Below are 19,684 nucleotides of genomic sequence, written 5' to 3' on the forward strand. Positions count from 1 at the left end.
CATCTCCCAACACCATCCCACAGAAGGGAGGGAGTAGGAGTCAGCATGAACTTGGGGGGACACATTCAGTCCACAGCAGATACTAAGCGTGGATATAAAAGGATGATAAAAGCAACAGAGTTCAAAGTGGCCAAATACCGCACTGAAGTGTCAGAGAGTAGAATGAACTTTATCAGGACCATGCAAGGGAACTATGCAGTGGTGCAAACAGGTGAGACTCCATATGGACATGGAAATTTGGCCATGTGGGAGAACAAAGGGAAGAGAGGGGGTGAACGTTCCCAGAACTGAAAGAACTCTGGACAGAGTGCTCCCTCGGGCCCCACTCCTGGCTGCCACTGCACAGCCTCTTCTGTCTTAGGTCCTAAGTCTCTCTTTGCAATCAGGACAATGACTGGCACCCCTGGTGAGCAGGACAGTTTGTCCATTCCCAAAGGCTCTTCTGCCTACTTCTGCTACCCACACTCCCCCGCCAAGTCATCCTCTCCCCATTGCCATCACCAACTTCCTCTCCGGTCTCTATCACGTCCCCCTCCCCCATTCACTCCCCTTCTCCCTCTGGGGCTACCTAGCACCCTCAGATCTGCATCATTCAGGGTCCCAAAGTCCCCAACAAGGACACTCCCAGCGCTCTGTCCTCCACACCCTGGACTCCTCACTGCCTAACCCTTCCCGCAACTCCCATGGCCTCTGCTCCTGCCTTGTCATCACCTGCCAGGGTCCCCCCTCTGCTGCAGGTCAAATTGTGTCCTCCAAAAAGACATGTTCAAAGCCCAACCCCTGGCACCTGAGAAGTGGGCTTTATTTGGAAACAAGTCATGGCAGATTTCATTAGTTAAGATGAAGTCATCCTGGAGTAGGGTGGGCCTTTATCTAATGACTGGTGACCTTATAAGAGGGAAACCCGACACAGACACACAAGGAAACGGCCATATGAAGGGACTTCCCAGGTGGTCCAATGGATAAGACTCTGCGCTCCCAATGTAGGGGGTCCAGCTTTGATCCCTGGTCAGGAACTAGATCCCACATGCCACAACTAAGACCTGGTGCAGCCTAAATAAAAAAATAAATATTAAAAAAAAAAAAAGGCCACATGAAGATGCTGGCAGAGACTGGTGTGATGGTGTACAAGCCAAGGAGCACCAAGGGATTGCCGGCCACCAGAAGCTGGAGGAGACAGGAAGCATCCTCTTTCAGAGCCTTCAGACAACTGCCGACACCTTAATAAGCTCCTCTTGTTTGATGCCATCTGAGTTGGTGGTCCTTTGTTACGGCAGCCCCAGCCCAGGGGCCCTTCCCCTCAGCGCTCACCCACGCTCAGATCATTTTGATCTCAAACCAAAACTTTCAGCTGGGCCTCCCTGGTGGCGCAGTGGTTGAGAGTCCGCCTGCGGATGCAGGGGATACGCGTTCGTGCCCCGGTCTGGGAGGATCCCATATGCCGCGGAGCGGCTGGGCCCGTGAGCCATGGCTGCTGGGCCTGCGCGTCCGGAGCCTGTGCTCCGCAGCGGGAGAGGCCACGACAGTGAGAGGCCTGCATACCGCAAAAAGAAAGAAAAAAAAAAAAAAAAAAAAACTTTCAGCTGACTCCCTCTTCCCTCCTGCTATGTCTCTCTTCCGGCACCCACAGGCCACCTGAAAGGCCCTGGCGCCAGCCGAGCTCTCCCAGATGTGATCTGTACCCACCCGTGCAACTGAGACACAGCACTTCCACCTGCAACCTCAACACCCCCACGATCCATGAAAGAAAGGATTGATAGGGACTTCCCTGGTGGCGCGGTGGTTAAGACTCCACGCTCCCAATGCAGGGGGCCCGGGTTCAATCCCTGATCAGGGAACTAGATCTCACATGCATGTCGCAACTAAGAGTTCGCATGCCACAATTAAGCAGCCAGTGAGCCGCAACTAAGGAGCCCACGTGGCACAACTAAGACCCAGCGCAACCAAATAAATACATAAACATTTTTTTAAAAAAAGGTTTGACAAGCTGGACTTCCTGCCCTGTGACAGGCACTGCTAAGAGAATGAGAAGACAAGCCACAGACTGGGAGGAAAAAAATCCGCAAAACACATATCTGATATGGGACTTGTGTTGAAAATATAAAAAGCATGCTTCAAACTCAACAATAAGGAAACAAATGACCCAATCTAAAAATGGGCAGAAGACCTAAACAGACACCTCAGCAAAGAAGATACCAATGAGCATATGAAAAGATGCTCTACATCCTGTGTCATCAGGGAAATGCAAATTAAAATGAGAAACCACTGCACATCTATGAGCATGGCCAAAATCCAGAACACTGACACCACCAAGTGCTGACAAGGATGTGGAGCTACAGGAACTCTCATCCATTGCTGGTGGGAATGCAAAGTGGTCCAGCCACTCTGGAAGGTTGGCGATTTCACAGGTTGGTGATTTCTTACAAAACTAAACATACTCTCACCATATGATCCAGCAATGGCACTCCCTGGTATTTATCCAAAGGAGTTGAAAACCTGTATCCACACAAAAATTTGCACATGGATGTTTACAGCAGCCTTATTTGTAACTGACCAAAACTGGGAGCAACCAAGATATCCTTCAGTAGGTAAATGGATAAAGTATGGTACATCCAGACAATGAAATGTTATTCAGTGATAAAGAGAAATGAGCCATCAAGCCACAAAAAGACACGGAGAAACCTCAAATGCATATTACTAAGTTAAAGAAGCCAATCTCAAAAGGCTACACACTATGATTCCAACTCTAGGACATTCTGAAAAAGGCAAAACTATGCAGACAATAAAAAGATCAGTGGTTGGACTTCCCTGGTGGTGCAGTGGTTAAGAATCCGCCTGCCTGGGCTTCCCTGGTGGCACAGTGGTTGGGAGTCTGCCTGCCGATGCAGGGGACATAGGTTCGTGCCCCAGTCCGGGAAGATCCCACATGCCGCGGAGCGGCTGGGCCCGTGAGCCATAGCCACTGAGCCTGCGTGTCCGGAGCCTGTGCTCCGCAACGGGAGAGGTCACAATAGTGAGAGGCCCGAGTACCACAAAAAAAAAAAAAAGAATCCGCCTGCCAATGCAGGGGACATGGGTTCAAGCCCTGGTCCAGGAAGAGTCCACATGCCGCGGAGCAACTAAGCCCATGCGCCACAACTACAGAACCTGCACTCTAGAACCTGTGAGCCACAACTACTGAGCCCATGTGCCACAACTACTGAAGCCCACATGACTAGAGCCCGTGCTCAGCAACAAGAGAAGCTACCTCAATGAGAAGCCTGCACACTGCAATGAAGAGTAGCCCCCGCTCGCCACAACTAGAGAAAGCCCATGCGCAGCATCGAAGACCCAATGCGGCCAAAAATTAAAAAAAAAAAAAAACTAAAAAAAAATTCAGTGGTTGCCAGGGGTTGGGGGAGGGAGGGAGGAAGAGGTGGAGCACAGGAGATTTTTAGGGCAGTGACCCTATTCTGTATAATACAATAATGATGGACACATGCCATTATACATGTGTCGAAAACCACTGAACTGTACAAAGCCAAGGGTGAAACCTAATGTCAACTAAGAACTTTAGTTAATAGTAATGTATCTGGATAAACAACAAGGTCCTACTGTATAGCACAGGGACTATATTCAATATCCTGTGATAAAACATAATGGAAAAGAATATTAAAAGAAAATGTCTACACATGTATAACTGAGCCACTTTACTGTACAGCAGAGACTGGCACAACACTGTAAATCAACTATACTTCAATTAAAAAATGTTAAAAGTAATAATGTATCAATATCAGATCATCAATTGTAACAAATGTACCACATGAATGCAAGGCAGGGAAACTGTGTGTGTGTGTGTGTGTGTGTGTGTGTGTGTGTGTGTGTGTGTGTGGTGGGCAAAGGGTATGTGGGAACTTTCTGTATCTTCTGCTCAAATTTTCGACAAACCTAAAACTGCTCTAAAAGATAAGGTTTATTAATTTAAAAAAATTTTAACCAATTAAGATTATATATATATCACAAAAAAATAAAACTACAGGCCAGTATCACTGATGAAAAATAGATGCAAGAATCCTCAACAAAATACTAGCAAACCAACACCAACAATACATCAAAAGGATCATATACCATGATCAAGTAGGATTTATCCCAGGGATGCAAAGATTCTTCAGTATCCACAAATCAATCAATGTGATACACCACATTAACAAACTGAAGAATAAAAACCATATGATCACCTCAAGAGGTGCAGAAAAAGCTCTTCATAAAATTCAACATCCATTTATGATAAAAACTCTCCAGATAGTGGGCACAGAGGGACTATATCTCAATATAATAAAGGCCATATATGACAAACCCATAGCTAACATCATACTCAATGGTGAAAAGCTGAAAGCATTTCCTCTAAATAAGGAACAAGACAAGGATGCCCACTCTCACCACTTTTATTCGACATAGTTTTGGAATTCCTAGCCACAGCAATCAGAGAAGACAAAGTAATAAAAGTAGTGCAAATTAGAAAAGAAGTAGAAGTAAAACTGTCACTGTTTGCAGACGACATGATACTGTGTGTACAAAATCCTAAAGATTGCCACCAGAGAATTACTAGAACTCATTAATGAATTAGGTAAAGTTGTGGGATACAAAATTAATATATAGAAATTGCATTTCTATACACTAACAATGAAATAGCAGAAAGAGAAATTAAGGAAACAATCCCATTTACCACTGCATCAAAAAGAATAAAATACCTAGGAATAAACCTACCTAAGGAAGCAAAATATTTATACTCTGAAAACTATAAGATACTGATGAAAGAAATCAAAGAGGACAGAAACAGATGGAGAGATATACCATGTTCTTGGATTGGAAGAATCAATATTGTTAGAATGACCATACTACCCAAGGCAATCTATAGATTCAATGCAATCCCTATCAAATTACCAATGGCATTTTTCACAGAACTAGAACAAAAATTTTAAAATTTGTATGGAAACACAAAGGATCCCAAAAAGCCAAAGTGATCTTGAAAAAGAAAAACAGAGCTGGAGGAATCAGGTTCCCTGACTTCAGACCACACTACAAAGCTACAGTCATCAAAACAGTATGGCAAGGGCACAAAGACAGAAACATTAAATCAATGGAACAGGATAGAAAGCCCAGAAATAAATCCATGCACTATGGTCAATTAATCTACAACAAAGGAGGCAAAAATATACAATGGAGAAAAGACAGTCCCTTCAACAAGTGGTGCTGGGAAAACTGGACATCTACACATAAAAGAATCGAATTAGAACATTCTCTAACACCATGTACAAAATAAACTCAAAATGGATTAAGGACCTAAATGTAAGACCGGATACTATAAAACTCCTAGAGGAAAACAGGCAGAACACTCTTTGACATAAATCGCAACAATGTTTTTTTGGATCTCTGTCCTTGAGTAATAGAAATAAAAACAAACAAATGGGACCTAATTAAACTCAAAAGCTTTTGCTCAGCAAAGGAAATCATGAATAAAATGAAAAGACAACCTACAGAATGGGAGAAAATATTTTCAAATGATGTGACCCAGAAGGGATTAATTTCCAAAATATCCAAATGGCTCATACAGCTCTATATATAAAAAAAATTAAAAAATGGGCACAAGATCTAAATAGACATTTCTCCAAAGAAGATGTACAGATGGCCAAAAAGCACATGAAAAGATGCTCAACATCACTAATTATTAGAGAAATGCAAATCAAAACTACAATGAGATATCACTTCACACCAGTCAGAATGGCCATCATGAAAAAGTCTACCAATAATAAATGCTAGAGAGGGTGTGGAGAAAAGGGAACCCTCTTACGTTGTTGATAGTAATATAAATTGGTGCAGCCACTATGGAAAACAGTATGGAGGGTCCTTTAAAAAGTAAAAATAGAGTTACCATGTGATCCAGCAATCCTGCTCCTGGGTATATATCCAGACAAAACCATAATTTGAAAAGATACACATACCCCAATGTTCACAGCAGCACTATTTACAACAGCCAAGACATGGAAGCAAACTAAGTGTCCCTCTACACATGAATGGATAAAGAAGATGCAGTACGTATATACAATGGAATACTACTCAGCCATAAAAAAAATGAAATATTGGCATTTGCAGCAACATGGATGGACCTAGAGATTGTCATGCTAAGTGAAGGAAGTCAGACAGAGAAAGACAAATATATGATATCGCTTATATGTGGAATCTAAAAAGAAAAAAGAGATACAAATGAACTTACTTACAAAACAGACTCACAGACATAGAAAACAAACTTATGGTTACCAAAGGGGAAGATGGGGAGGGATAAATTAGGAGTTTGTGATTAAAATATACACAGTACTGTATATAAAATAGATAACCAATAAGGTCCTACTGTAGAGCACAGGGAATTATACTCAATATCTTGTAATAATCTATAATGGAAAATAATCTTAAAAAGAATAGATATATATGTATAACTGAATCACTTTGCCATACACCTGAAACTACACAACATTGTAAATCAACTATATTTCAACAAAAATTTTAAAAAATTATATTACACATACTGCTTAGTAACATTTTTCATTTAATAATATATATTGAACACTTTCGTCTGTCATCAGATAATATAAAATACAATTTTAATGACTGGTTCATAGTCTTTCAAAAAAGATAGCTATGAGAAATACAATACCATTTACATTTATGTACTTTCCAAAGCCACAGAAGAATTCCACACACTGTTCAAGGATGCTCACTCAGGTAGTAAAAGTGTGACAACATAAACAGAAAGACTCACAGATGCTAAACCCTGCTTACCTCTGGGGAGAGTGGAAGGGGCTTCAAAGGGAGCTTCAAATACATGTTTCATATTTTTATGCAGCCAAAATGCCACACTGTTCAATTTTATTAAACCTCGGTGGCAAATATGCGAGGGATTTGTTTTATTGGTCTCTGAACTTTCCTTTGTTTGAACTGTTTCACACTCAACAAGAAATAAAATGCAGATGGAAGGAAATGTTTTAAATGCCCGAACACAAGATTCAAGAATTGACTTTTGAAAGTAATTTGTGATGAAGTTGAATAGTAATGAGGATGTGCCGTTTGTCAGAAATTGGTCTGCACCCTTTTGCATGTGTGATGGATGATGATAAAAATCTCAGCTGCACTAATACAATACTTGCCAGGTGCCGACACTGCTGGAAATGCTTCTGTGTTAGCCCATCAGGGCCTCCCCAGGCAAAGATCACCAGGCACATGCCTGTGGTTGAACAGGGTGGGTTTATCACTCCCTGCAGCCAGGAAGAACACACAGCATAAGGAATCATGGCGTTGCTCTAAGAGGGTGCTAGAAAAGACAGTGATTTGGCTTAGATGCGGTGATACTGAGGGAATTCCCTGGCGGCCAGTGGTTAGGGCTTGGTGCTTTCACTGCTGGGGGCACAGGTTCCATCCCTGGTTGGGGAACTAAGATCCCGCAAGCGGAGGTGGGGGGCAAAAAAAAAAAAAAGAAAAAGAAAGAAAGAAACTAGGTTTGGTGATATTGAGGAAGGCTTAAAGAGAGCCAGGCTTGGGCTTCCCTGGTGGCACGGTAGTTAAGAATCCGCCTGCCAATGCAGGGCACACGAGTTCGAGCCCTGGTCCGGGAAGATCCCACATGCCATGGAGCAACTAAGCCCGTGCACCACAACTACTGAGCCTGCGTTCTAGAGCCCGCGAGCCACAACTGAGCCTGCGTGCCACAACTACTGAAGCCCACACGCCTAGAGCCCATGCTCTGCAACAAAGAGAAGCCAGGGCAATGAGAAGCCCGCGCACCACAACGAAGAGTAGCCCCCGCTCACCGCAACTAGAGAAAGCCTGCGTGCAACAATGAAAACCCAACGCAGCCAAAAATCAAATAAATAAATAAGTAGGGAAACTGAGGCACTGGGAGGGGGCGCAACTCGCCCACCATGGCAGTGGGACCCCAGACCGGCGCCGGCAGAGGAGTCTGGCGGCGGGACCATCGGAGGTCCCGGACTCCCGGGGTGAAAACGTCGGGAGCCCCTACCTAGGTCCCCGAGGTCCACCGGCTTTCGGAGCTACCTCCATGGGGCAGGAGATGTGTCCAAACGACCCTAACCGCTGCCCACAGAGGTCCGCCCCGGCCTGTGACCGCCCCACCCCTCGCTGAGCCCCGCTGGCCTCGGAGAACTGGGGCCGCGCCCAGCGGTGGCGGCAGCTACCACCACCACTCCGAGGCCAGAAGAGATGGGACGTTCCTGGAATTGGCGGAACCTCTGGGGTGGGAGGGGCGAGCAGCATCCACCAATCATGGGCGAAAGCACTGGAGTTCCCGCCCACTGCAACGCAATAGGGCTCTAGGACAGAAACTGTGCACCTAGGGCGTGTTTTGAGGCTGAGACCGCCCCGTGGGCGTGGCTGTACCTGTCCCCGCCCTTCTGGGGGCGTACCTAACAGATGACGCTTCCTCGGGGGTGTGGTTTCTATTTGTCTCCACCTCTGTGTCGTGGTTTTTGTTTTTGTTTTTCTCCCCCACCCCCCCACCCCCGCGTGCTCGAGGAAGTTTTACTTTTCTGCATGTTTATAAGGCTATCAAACGATATGCCCATATTCAGGATTTTCTCTTAATTTCTTTACAAAAATGGGACCGTTTCATACACATTTATATGCAACTAGTTTAAAAAAGAAAAAAAAACTAATACAATGATTATCTGCCCAAACCAAAGCATAGGGTCTCTTTGAAGGATAAGGACTTTTTGTGGCAATCCATTGTCAATAAAAAGATCCTCTCAGTCCCAACACCCTGTCCCCCAGCGCTCTCCCCAAAGACAAACATTGTCACCAGCATTTTGTGTAACGTTTCAAAGACTTTCTGTGTGTGCACAAACAAAAATGCGGCTGATTCCTCTAATAAATACTCATTAAGCATCTCCTATGTCCCGGACCTGTCTCTGCACTGGACAATATGGTGGTAAATGACCGCAAAAATCCCTTATCCTTCTTAGATTCCAGTGAGGAGGGACAAGAAATAACCATATTGGGAATTCCCTGGCCATCCCGTGGTTAGGACTCCATGCTTCCACTGCCAGGGGCCCGGGTTCAATCTTTGGTGGGGGTGGAGGAACTAAGGTCGCACAAGCCTCTGGGCAAGGCCAAAAAAATTTAAAAATAAACAATGGATGCAACTAGAGATTATCATACTAAGTAAGTCAGAAAGAGAAAGACAAATACCAAATAATACCACTTATATGTGGAATCTAAAATATGGCATAAGTGAACCCATCTACAAAACAGAAACAGACTGACAGACATAGAGATCAGACTTGTGGTTACCAAGGGGGAGGGGGTTGGGGGGAGGGATGGACTGGGATTTTGGGGTTGATAGATGCAAACTATTACATTTAGAATGGATAAGCAACAAGGTCCTAATATATAGCACAGGGAACTATATTCAATATCCTGAAAAACCATAATGGAAAAGAATTATAAAAAAAGAATGTACATATGTGTGTACGTATTTGTATAACTGAGTCACTCTGCTATACAGCAGAGACTGGCACAATATTGTAAATCAACTATACTTCAATTAAAAATAAAGAAATAACCATATTAACAAATACCATATATAATAAATATAATATATCCCAGTATGGGGGCACATGTTAAGGGCACAGTACACAGGTAAGGAACAGGGGAGTGTCTGTGAGCACCTGTCCCTCTGCTGCCTCTCTCAGGCCCAGCACAGCTGTTTGATTCCCATCACACACAGGGAAGCCTCTGCTCTGCCCTGACCCCCACCTCGCCCACACCCCACCTCCCCAGAGAGCCAGCCCCAACCTTTTCCAGGTTCTAGAAGGAATGCTTCTGGTGCTGGAGGGCTCACCCAGGGTGACTGAACAGGGGTTGGGGCAAGGCTGGGGATGTGTTTACATGATCTAGAAAGTGAAAAGCCAATCCACAGAATAGGAGGAAATAACTGGAAATCATATATGTGATAAGGGAATTGTATCTAGAATGGATTTTTAAACACTCCTACAACTCAAGAATAAAAAGATAAGTTATCCAGTAAAAGTGGGCAAAGGAGCTAAAGAGACATTTCTCCAAGAAAGATACACAAGGAGCCAATAAACACATGAAAAGACGCTCAACAGCATGAGCCACCAAGCAAGTGCAAACGCAAACCACGACGAGGCATCGCTCACACCCACTGGGACAGCTGGGATCAAAAAGTCAGATAACAGCGAGTCTTGGTGACATGTGGAGAAATCAGAATCCTCATTCACTGCTCGTGGGAATGTAAAATGGTGTAGCTGCTGTGGAAAAAGGTCTCGCAGTTCCTCAAATGAGTAAACATACAGTTACCACATGACCCAGCAATTCCACTCCTAGGGATCTAGCAAAAGAGTTGAGAACAGCTTCAAACACATACTTGTACACAAATGTTCACAACATTTGTTCACAACGCCAAAAGGTGTTAGCCACCCAAGTGTCCATCAGCAGATGAATGGATAAACATGGGGTCCATCCTTACACGGGAATATTATTCAGCCTTAAAAAGGAAATTCTGACATATGCTACAACATGGATGAACCATGAAAACATTATAAATGAAGCCAATCACAAAAGACCACATATTGTATGATTCTATTTATATGAAATATCCCGAAGAGGGAAATCTAATAAGACAGAAGTAGACTGGTGGCTGCTTAGGGCTGGGGTAGGGGTTGGGGAGATAGGGGGTGACAGGTAAAGGGTACAGGGTTTCTTTTTGAGGTAGTGAAGATATTCTCAAAATGACTGTGACGGGAGTTCCCTGGTGGTGCAGTGGTTAAGAATCCGCCTACCAATGCAGGGGACACGGGTTCGATCCCTGGTCCGGGAAGATCCCACATGCCACGGAGCAACTAAGACTGTGCGCCACAACTACTGAGCCTGCGCTCTAGAGCCCACAAGCCACAACTACTGAGCACACGTGCCACAACTACTGAGCCCGCGCACCTAGAGCTCGTGTTCTGCAACGAGAAGCCACCATAATGAGAAGCCCGAGCTCACCACAACTAGAGAAAGCCCACACCCAGCAACGAAGACCCAATGCAGCTAAAAATAAATATAAATAAATTTATTTTAAAAAATGACTGTGATGATGGTTGTCCAACTCTGTGAATACGAAAAGCCATTAAAGTGTACACTTCAAATGGTGAATGGTATGGTACGTGAGTTATATTTCAATGAAGCTTTTTGAAAAAAAAATACACACTAAGCTCTTTAAATAAAAACAAGATTTGTGGCTACTGGCTATCGTACTGGTCTGCACATGCCTCCGTGAAAGAAAAACACCAGAAAAATCAGAGCTTGCAGGACACGGAAAACTGCAAGTATTCACTCTGAGAAATCAGACATGGTAGAAAAAAAAAAAAAACTGTGGACTAAAATTGACAGAAGAATCAAATCTTCTTAGCAAAAGAAAGCTCTGCAAAACCTGGCCAGGGAATCTTGTCATAGAACAAAACTTCAAAGAGATGCAAAGCTAGCTTAGGTGAGTAAGGTGAACACAGCCACACAAGTGAGAGCTGACTAAACCCTTCCACCTCACCATGAACTTGAGAGCTGTGTGCATTCACGTACTGGCCAGAATTTGGGGAGGGGGGGAGCTCGTTTCACACCCAGGGGAGGGGTGTCCACTCCGAGGACACTGTGGCATTTTCTATTACAATCGAAAATGTATCCATCAGTTGTCTTCTTGGGCTTAACGAACACACGTCGGTACATGCAGAGATCTAAAAACTCACAAAAGCAACTGGAAATGTTGATGGCTTTCAAGGGGCTCAACCAAGTGACATGAGGACTGGCGTGGGAGACCTCTTTTTCACAGTATACCATTTGGTACCATACATTGCCCAGTTTTTCACAAGGAGAATTTGTTCACTTAACTACACAAATTGAGATAGGCTGGGACCTGGGACCCTTTGCTGCAGTACTTGCACCTGGACGAACATCTCCTGGAGCACCAGAATCTCCGCAACAGAATACAAAGAAACTATAAGGGACTAAAAATAACTGCATCCAAGCACAGTTGTGGCGAATTCTGAACAAGATAAAAAATGACCAAAACCCCAGTTGCTACTTCTGAGGTGCTGGGGGAAAAGCAGGGTACTGCGCATGATACCTACACACAGCACCACCAAGGGCGCGAGGCCACCTACGCCACCCCTCTGGGGGGACCCATGGACCTGCCCCCCCATTCCATTTAAAGGACCAGCTCCCCCCGCCTCAGGGAGCGAGCAAGGGCCCCTGATACTTGTTTCCTCTCCCTCACAGCACGAGTCCCAGTAAAGCCCTGCCTGAATTCCTCATCTGGCTTCCTATCAATTTCTATTGATTAAAGAGTCCAAGCAGCCAAGTGGGTAACAAAAGTAAAACACTGAGAAAAAAAATACCACATACAAAGGAGATGTCAGGAACTAATTACATCTTAACATATATACTGGTTCTCTACCAGGGGCAATGTTGCCCCCTGGTGGGACCTTGGCAGTGTCTGGAGACAGTTTTGAACGTCACGACTGATTGGGGAGGGGCTGTCACTGGCATCTGGTGACTGGAGGCCAGGGATGCTGCTCAACACCCTACAGTGCACAGGACAGCCCCCCAAAAAAGAACTATCTGGTACTGAATGTCAACAGTGCTAAATTTGAGAAACCCTGGGGTATAAAAACTAAATGCCAAAAATAATGTGGGGGGGGGCGGGGAAAGCAGGCAATGATTACACACAGTAGTATTCCATTATGGAAGTTTTTAAACACACACACACACACACACACACACACACACACACACACAACCAACCAACCAACCAACCAATCAAACAAACAAACAGGGCTTCCCTGGTGGCGCAGTGGTTGAGACTCTGCCTGCTAATGCAGGAGACAGGGGTTCGAGCCCTGGTCTAGGAGGACACCACATGCCGCGGAGCAACTAGGCCCCTGAGCCACAACTACTGAGCCTGCGCGTCTGGAGCCTGTGCTCCGCAACGAGAGGCCCGCGCACCGCGATGAAGAGTGGCCCCCACTTGCCACAACTAGAGAAAGCCCTCGCACAGAAACGAAGACCCAACACAGGAAAAATAAATAAATTAATTAATAAACTCCTACCCCCAACGTCTTCTAAAAAACAAGCAAACAAACAAAAAACCTACATACACAGACTAGAAAGTGGTATGTCAAATTACAGATGGCTACCTCTGGGGAGGGAGGTGGACAAATATCTGTACTGTTTTACCAGTGTGTGCAGCAAATATGGCTAAATGTTAAAAATTTGTATATTACTTCTGTATATTTCTTTGAATTATTTCATTAAAAAGCAAATATGGAAATGGTGTTTCGTTGAGATTAAGGAATTACTTTGGATCTGGAAGACAATCATTTCTCTGTGAAAACTCACCAATAACAGAATAATAACGATATCATGGTAGCTAATGAATGTCTACTCCACATCATGCATCACTCACTGTAAACAGGGTTTCTCCGTATCTGCATTATTAAGCATTGGGGGATAATTCTTAGTTGTAAGTTCGGCCCCATTCAGGGCAGGGTGTTGAGAAGCATCCCTGGCTTCCACCCACTAGATGTCAGTAGTACCCCACCTCCACCCCCCAGGTGGTACAAAAATGTCTCCAGATCTTGTCAAGTGTCCCTGGGGGTAAAACTATCCCAGGGTTGAAAAATCACTGCTCTAGACCGTTCATTTGATACTAGAGTCTTTTCTCCCAAGTTCAAGGTCCTAAGTGCTGTCATTCTGCCGCCTGCATTTCAGGGGTCTAAGACTTTAATATGAGGACGACGACCACAATGATGAGCTGACACTAACAATAATCAACTTTTTATTTTATTTTATTTGGCCAAACCGCTTAGCATGCGGGATCTTAGTTCCCCGATCAGGTATTGAACCCGGGCCCTCGTCGGTGGAAGCTCAGAGTCCTAACCACTGGACCGCCAGGGAATTCCAATAATAATCCACACTTTACATCCCACACATCACTTGCTAAATGCACGTACTGTTATGTACGTTCGATTTACAGGCTGGAAACAGGCTCTGAGGCTTAGCAACTTGCCTACTACCACCGGAGAGCTGATCAAGGCTTGGGGCCACGACTGGCGCCCAAGACTGGAGCTCAGCTGAGCAGAAGGTCTGACGGGACACGACTGAGATAGTAAAAATCAGCTGAGAAAGTACCTGCCCTGTCATTCATCATGCTGGGAGGGCGGATGAAGCCAGCTGCAAAATTAGCAGGAAACGTATCCTCCAAGAACACGCTACAGCTATAAAGTGTCAAAACAACTCCCTTTTGAGCCATTCCCGTCTACCTCGCTGAATACTCTGTCCATTAAAAGCACAGCTTCTGACGGAAGTCCTATCAGAAGGAAGACAACGTCCCTCTCCTGCCTGTCAGGCCTGATTCTCTTAGATACCAAGAATCCGTCTCCATCTCCACCCAGGTGCAGGGCTCAGATAAGGGGTTTCCGGACATACAATGCACAGGCATCTTATCTTCGCGGTTCCCAAGGAAACAGGGCCTGGGTCCACGTCGCCGTCCAGACCCAACGCTGACCCCTCTGCACGGAGCTCAGTTTTGCTCTGAGCCAATGGAAACCAGCTGCATTTACATCTCACCTACACCCACCCTTCCCCAAAATCCTACAGTGAGTCCGACCCGGGTCCTAAGGCCCAGGGGGTCAGAAGGTCCCGCGCCAACCAAAACCTGCGGGGCTCAGTCCCATCCCACCGGCCTTCACCCGGGCGGGATCCGGGAATTCGCGCTTTTAATGACCCCGCCCCCTACTCCCGGAACTGTGCCCCGCCCTCTGACCCATTCCTACCGCCGCCCGCCACTCCTCCAGCCTCGGCCGACGAGCAGACGCGGGGCCAGGACCTGCGGTGGACACAGGAAAAACCTCCCTCTGGAGAAGCAGGCTGGCACACGAAGGCAACCGCAGCCCCCTGCGCCCGCTCCCCGACCGCCGCTTCCGCTTCCGGCTCCAGGGCTGCTGGGAGCGGAAAAGGGGGCAAGCCTTCGGCTTGGGACTGGTGGAGCCCCGAGGATGGGCGGGCCAACGGCATCCTCCAATCACCAAGCAGAGAAAGGCGATTTCCCCGCCCCCCTGCGGGACTCGATTGGGCCCAAGGTCCGGCCTCTCCCCACTAGGTCATTCCTGAAACCGAAATTAAGTTGTGGGCGTGGTTAAGAAGGGATCCGCCTACGTGGGCGTGGTTATCGCCTAACAAGGCCCAGGGATGCTGCTGGGGGTGTGGCCTCCCGCTAATCCCTGAGCGCCCAGGTTACTCTGATAAGCAATTGCCGCTCGCATAAGCAATAAATGCTTATTTCTCCGAACACGTTCCTCATGCTAACACACCCGTGTAAAAAGACATTCCCATTGTTGGAATGTTTCTCCCCTGAAAGTCTTTTATTTCTTGGGGAAATGGGGTCATATTTTATTCATTTCTCTACGTGTTGCTTTTGTTACTAATATATGCCTTGTGATATCCTATAGTGGCCACTGGATGGCGACCTACCTCATGTTTTCACTTTTGTACCTATATATGTATTTGTATTGGGTGATGGGAAAAATACATGGGGACTCCTCAAAAAAAATGCTCTATAAGCATCTCTGTATTCCAGACTCTATTGTCTGCAAGGGGGAAGACAGCAGTAAACGAACACAAAAATCCTTGCCCTCATCCTTCTTAGATTCCAGTGGGGAGGGACAAAAATTAACCATATAAAGAGCATATATAATATGATGTATCCCAATGTGGACAGGGGAGTGGCTGTGAGCACCTGCTGCTTCTGCTGCCTCCCCAGGGACCTGCACAGATGTTTCGTTCCGATCACACACAGAGAAGCCTCTACCCTGCCCTAAACGCCCCCTCTCCCCTTTTAGGGACCCATCCCCAGCCTTTTTCCAGGTTCTAGGCAGGATGCTTCTGGTACAGGGAGGGCTGCCAGGGTGACTGAGGTTAGGCTGGGGCAGGCCTGGGGACTCTGCGAGCAGTTCCTGGCTCTGAACTGTCATCTCAGGCGTTTGGAGAAGCTCAGATGTGCAGTGGATGGTGTCCAGGATGGGGTGCAGCTGGTTTATTTGTATTAAATTAACAGGCTCAATTTGGGGAGAATTGAAAATTCGTATAGGTCTCCTTTTTTAAGGGCATGTCTGTCGATTCAGAAACGATAACTTCATCATAATATAGTGTACACAAGTCAGTTCAGAGTGAATCATGGAACTGGATGTAAGAGATAAAACACTAAAACATCTGGAAGAAACACAGGAGAAAAATCTTGGGACTTCCCTGGTGGCGCAGTGGTTGGGACTCCACACTCCCAATGCAGGGGTCCAGGTTCCATCCCTGGTCAGGGAACTAGATCCCACATGCATGCCACAACTAAGAGTTCACATGCCACAACTAAGGAGCCCATCCGCAACTAAGACCCAGCACAACCAAATAAATAAATAAATATCTTTAAAAAAATCTTTGTGACCTTGGGTTAGGCAAAGAATTCTCAGCTAGGATACAAAGTGTGGAAATACACACAATGAAAAGATAAAGTTGGTCATTAAACTTTTAAACATTTGCTCATTGAAAGTCACTATGAAGAAAGCAAGCAGGCAAGCCACAACAAGAAGATATTTGTGAAATAGACACTGACAAAGTAATTGTATCCACAATATACAAAGAAAGCGTTCGGTGGAGAAAAATAGTGACCACAAGAGGGCGCCCTTTCACTAGCAAAACCTCCTAGTTGGCTGTTTCGGAACAGCCCCTGAAGTATTTCAGGATAAAGAGGATGTTACCGAACCAAACTGGGTCTGCTCACCTGCGGGCAGTAAAGCCAGTTTACTGACCCGGGTTGTGGTGAAGGAAAGGGCAGTGTTTATCGCAGGCGCCAAGCCAGGAGTCCAGGCAGCTAGTGCCCAAAAGCCCCAGACTCACTCCCCAATAGTTTTGAGGGAAAGGGTTTTAAAGACGGCGTGAGGGAGGGGGTGGTGTGTGTGCGTGATCAGCTGGTGGATGTTCTTCTGATTGGTTGGTGGTGAGGTAATCAGGCGTCAACATCATAAACCTTCTGGTTCCAATTGGTCTGGGGTCTACGTGCTTGTGGGCATCATGCAGTTTACTTCATCCACCTAGTGGGGGTCTCAGTATCTGCAAAACAGCTCAAAGGACACGGCTCAGAATATGATCTATAGCCCTTGAGGAGGAACGGAAGGTCCTTGACTTTAATGGCTAAATCATTGCTATTTCGTCTTGCTTGGCTGTTTTACTTTCTTTCTGCATTTTCTCCCTTCTCTGATTGAATTTATTCTTTGGAACTCGAGGAAGGCCTAGGAGGCTAAAGGTTTTTTTACAGACAAGAGGAAGGTGGAGGACATGGTGGGCGGGTTTGTCCTGCAAAGGCCCCATAAGGGTCCTGCTTGGTTACAGGGGCACAGAATGCAATTTACATCCAGAGTTAAGGGGGGAAATATGAATAATTTACATATAAGTATGTATATATACACAGAGAGAAAATGAAAAAGCAAAAGGGACAATACATTAACATTGGGGAAAGTGGATGAATGGTATATGCAGGAGTTCTTGGTCTGATCTTGCAACTTTTCTGTAAGCTTGAAATTATATCAAAATAAAAAGTTATCCCCAAGTAATGTCCTAGTTTGTACTAGAAAGCATATAGATAGCCAACCAGTGCTAAAAGAACATGCGTAATCTATTTTAATTGTCCGCGACCATTCGCTTTCATTCTTTTTCCTGGATTTATTGCTGTGTTTTCCAAGAATATAACTGGTAAGATCATCCCTTTAAGGAATTTTATAATAGCTTATTTGTGGTTGAAAACAATGGGTCCCAAATGAAGCTGCTTCCCTCAGTCACGTGGAAGCTTTTTCTTTTTGGTTTTTCATGCCGAATTTTATTCTCACATGTATTTCCTTAAATAATAAACTAGACACACAGATTGGGACAGTAACAGGAGAAATTCTCCATCATCACGTGGAATCATCACGTCCAGCACTGCAAGTCCAGGGAGAGCACAGGTTCTCACACTGGGATGGCCAGACCAACTGCATCAGCTACCCACGACCGCCCCACCCCCCACCCCGGGCCTGGCTAGAAATGCAAATTCTCAAGCTCGCCCCGCCCACCAGTAGGGGTTCTTATTCACACACAAGTTTACGAACGATTGACTCAAAAATATGAAGGTAAATAACCTAAGAAAAGTAACAAACAGCAGACTCCAAGGAACCCCACTCGAGGACACAGCAGGGGATGTTCACTTGTCATTTGAGATCTTTGGGTTCCATTTGCTTCATTTTATTTTGTGTTTATATTTTTTACATTGAAATCTAGTTGCTTTACAATATATTAGCGTCAGGTGTACAGCATTGTGATTCAGTATTATTACAGATTACACTCTATTAAAAGTTATTACCAAAGAATGGATTTATTTCATGTTTAGAAGCAACGTGTCCGTGTACTTCTTTGGTGGAACGTTATTTTAAAGTATCCTAGGCGTTAAATAATAGAAAGATGGATAAACAGAGGAACTGAAGGGTCAGGGCTCCACCCACCACAATGACCCAGATCCATCTGACTCTGATTCTGGCGTCCCATCTCAGAGGATGGGCAGAAATGAGCCTCTAAATCAGGACTGGAGGTGGACAGCTTAGAGGCTGATGAGGGCAAGCTGGCATCTGGCTACCAGGAGATCCCTTCTGAGAAAGAAGAAGTTCCTACCACCGTGAATCCCCTAATGTGAAAGTTTTCCCACTGGGAGGATGTGAAGCAACTGGGCCCTCAGGCACAGCTGGTGGGAAAGGAAGATGGGGCAGCTACCTTGGAACAGCCTGGCAGCTTCTGAAAAGGCTAAGAAGACACCTGATCAGACCATACCTATCTCATAGGCATCCACCTGAGAGAGATGAAAGCAAGTTCCAATGCACAGACCCGTACACAGATATTCATAACAGCTTTACTCATGATCACCCCAAACTGGAAACAAACCAAATGTCCATCAGCAGGTGATAGAATAGCACTAGGCCATAAAAAGGAAGCAAGTACTGATACATGCAAAAACATAGATGAACCTCAAGAAGATATGCTCAGTGAAAGAAGCCAGACACAAAAGATTACAATCTTATGACTCCATTTACATGACGTTTCTAGAAACGGAGAGACAGAAAGCTATGGATGTGAGGGAAGGAGGGATCCACTCAAAACGGACAAAAGGGACATTTCTGAGGTGATGGAAAGTTGCTCAAATTGGATTGTGGTGATTGTTGTACAACTGGACAAATTTACTAAAAATCGTGGAACCCTGTGCTTAAACACAGGTCACCTCACATTTTGTACACGTCAATGAAGCTGTAATAAAGTTCCCCCAGAAGAGGGCGCCAGAGACCACAAATTCAACTCAGAACATGCCTTGGGTATGAGATCTACAGCCACCTTCCCCTCTTTCCACCTCATAAAGGGAGTGAGCTGGACCCCCAGGAAGGTGTTCTGCAGCCTCTCTACACTGTGGGGGTCTCGCTGGGCTAAAGCCACCACCTTCCTTTAGATGATGCCATTGGAGTGAACAACTGGCCAACTGGGAGTTTGCCCGTAAGCCCTCAGCAGCCTAAAATGCCTG

At 45.5% G+C, this 19,684-nt stretch overlaps 1 long non-coding RNA gene across 1 annotated transcript in view; it reads right to left on the bottom strand.

Annotated features, from left to right (window-relative positions):
- The window catches only part of LOC308617026, a 43,138-nt gene extending 28,118 nt beyond the window's left edge, over positions 1–15,020 (bottom strand). The window contains exon 1 of the long non-coding RNA XR_014015802.1: positions 14,877–15,020. This is a non-coding gene — a long non-coding RNA (uncharacterized lncRNA). The remainder of the gene's footprint in view (positions 1–14,876) is intronic.
- Between the last annotated feature and the right edge of the window lie 4,664 nt (positions 15,021–19,684).

Source organism: Mesoplodon bidens (genome assembly GCF_964165515.1).
Source record: "Mesoplodon bidens genome assembly, chromosome: 4".
NCBI lineage: Eukaryota > Metazoa > Chordata > Mammalia > Artiodactyla > Ziphiidae > Mesoplodon > Mesoplodon bidens.